Here is a 2,675-nt window from a genome sequence, read left to right as displayed (position 1 = left end):
TCAAGATGTGTTTCAGCTGTCACTGGTAGACAGAGTGTACAGACAGAGTCCAGATCTGTGTTGATGAATGTCAGCAAGCCAGCTGTAGATTTACATCAGGGTAATGGGCATCCCAGCAAGCCTGCGCTTTTAGTTCCACTGAAGTTCAGGCACTCTTGTGGCTGTTAGCGTGGGATGTGACTGTTCACCCTGTAATACCCATGTGCCTCCTGCCATCTTGAACTTGGCTACCTGGCCTCCTGGTGACTTGAGCTTGGCAGCCTCACCCTGACACTGAGTCACTAGATGGAGCTGCCCAAAGCTGTTCTGATTGCTGAGCATAGTTGGCCACTCTCCAAGATGGCTGCTGGCCGATCAGCCTCTCCTGGGGAACAACTGAACTGGAATAACTCAACAGCTGCTGCAGCCTGCTGTGTCCAGTCCTCTTTTCCACTCATGCATTTCCCCATGCAGCCTTCTGAGGTCTCCAGGAGTTTGTACCTCTGAAGGTTGGAGCTACCTCTTCCATTTAGGGAGTCTGAGCTCAGGGAGAAAGCACTGCCTAATACCCCCTTCTTGGTTCAGGTCTCTCCCTTTGTGCCTGCCATGGGCTTCATTTCTTGCTTCAGATCGTTCCTAGTTCCTGGGACCAACTTCTGTCTTGTTCTCTTCCTCACATTGCTATATTTCACTGTCTGGACACCAAATCTCAGAGACTCTTTCTCTGCTGCTCACCACTCTGCCAGCCTCCTGGAAGTCTCAAGGCTCTACCTTTGACCGAGACCCACAGCAGGAAATAGCTCTGCAACAGGTTGGGGTTGTAAAAGAGTAGCCTATGTCTTGGGCTTTCTGATCCAGCAGGTATGGGCCCCTCCAGGCATGAACCACAGCTACCTGGAGAAAGAAAAGGTACCTCTTCGAGTTTCTCCTTGACAGAGTAACACTATAGCTGGGGATGGTCTTATAGCCTCAAATTTCTTTGCTTCCAGAAAAGAAAAGAAAATCAACACCTTTAACCTTGGAAGTTCATTTAAGTATCTGAAATTAGGGAGTTCTTTCAGATCTAGACATGGCTAAGAGAGCAGCAACAAGACCTAGCTGGTCAAATACTGTAAATGAAATATGCTCGTTTAAGCCAATACTTTTGGAGAGCTTGCTTTTGGCAAATCAAGCCTAGTGTCTGGTCCTTTAAAAAGCTAGTTACGTGAATTTGAAGACAATACCATTGGGGTGGCTTTTCTGTGTGCCTTGATGGCATAACAGTAAAATTTGAAATATGAGATACAGGTCATCAAGAATGATATAGTCTAGCCCCAGTGGAACACAGAGGAGCACAAGCAGCCATAGTTGTATATAGTATCACAAATGAACAATCTTTAGCAGGATAGAAAAACCGTTTTAAAGAACTTCAGAGGCAAGACAGTTGTAACACTTGCTAATATCTATTAGAAAACAAGCCTGATCTAGCAAATAAAAGAGTTGTAGATTCCTGGGAAACACAGTCCTGTGTGGATGATAGCAATTTATTATTCATGGAAATATCAGCTAAAATATCAGTGAATAGAAATGAAATATTCATTGCAATAGATAAAAAGTTGCCAAAGAAGGAACTACAGAACCCAGTAGCAAATTCTACTGGAGGGGGAGTAGACCTTACTGAACCTACACAACTGCCGGGGTCTCGCTATGCAGTTCAGGCAGGCCTTGAGCTCAGTATGTAGCCCAGGCTGATCTTGAACTCCCAACCACCCTCCTTCCTTAACCTCCCAAGTATTGGGGTTACAGATGTGACTCACCATGCCTCACACCTCATTCAGGAGTCAGTGTGGTAGTAACTACACATCCAGTTTGAACTAGCTGGAACATTCTGCTTCATAAATGTTAAGAGCAGAGGAATTGGAGTGTTTAACTCCATAGCCCGGTATGACTCCAAAAACAATAGTTACAATAGACTCAAGTTTCTAATACAGAATTATTATTATTATTTTGTCTTTTTGAGACAGGGTTTCACTATGCAGTTCAGTCTGGCCTTGAGCTCGCTTTGTAGCCTAGGTCTCGAACGCACAATGATTCTCCTGCCTCAGCCTACCAAGTGTAAGGATGATTTTCAATGTTAATTTTAGTACCATGCATGGACCCCTCTGACTAATGTTTCAAGAATAGAACAAGAAATGAGATCTGTGTGTCCTTGTTCCTCTGGACAGTTGGAGGGAATCATTTCTTATCACTAGGGATAAAGACTGATACCCATCTGGACCAACAGTTAGCCGTTCAGTTCCTCCAAACTGGAACAGGAGTCATCTATGAAAAAGTTAGAAATTACTAGTTTGGGCTTTCTCAAAAACATCTTTAGAAATAAATTAAAGAGATATTTATGCTTAACTACAGTATTCAGGTAATCTTTGTTCTGTTACCTAAGGTGTACAATCCATATTTTAATAAGTTAAACTTAAGAAAACAGCCCCGTGTCTCCAGGAAGAAAAGGCAGATTAGTAGCACCTAAGTTATAGCTGGCCTATTACTTTTCTAAATGGGGTAAAGCAGTCAAATGTAACACCAACTTGTTTAGGGATATGAAAATTACTAAATACATTTAAAGAATAATGTTCCCTTCATGTGAGTTCTTCAACAAAAGTAAAGCAGACCAGGTATCTCTCCTCTCCTCTCCTCTCCTCTCCTCTCCTCTCCTCTCCTCT

At 43.2% G+C, this 2,675-nt stretch overlaps 1 pseudogene; it reads left to right on the top strand.

Moving 5' to 3' along the window:
• The first annotated feature begins 1,048 nt into the window (after positions 1-1,048).
• On the top strand, positions 1,049-1,770 carry LOC101560939 (annotated as a pseudogene).
• The last annotated feature ends 905 nt before the right edge of the window (positions 1,771-2,675 follow it).

This window comes from Octodon degus, unplaced genomic scaffold (assembly GCF_000260255.1).
Source record: "Octodon degus isolate 3935 unplaced genomic scaffold, OctDeg1.0 scaffold00017, whole genome shotgun sequence".
Classification (NCBI taxonomy): domain Eukaryota; kingdom Metazoa; phylum Chordata; class Mammalia; order Rodentia; family Octodontidae; genus Octodon; species Octodon degus.
The sequence above is the reverse complement of the archived record's forward strand: the minus strand, read 5'-3'. Positions and strand labels throughout refer to the sequence as shown.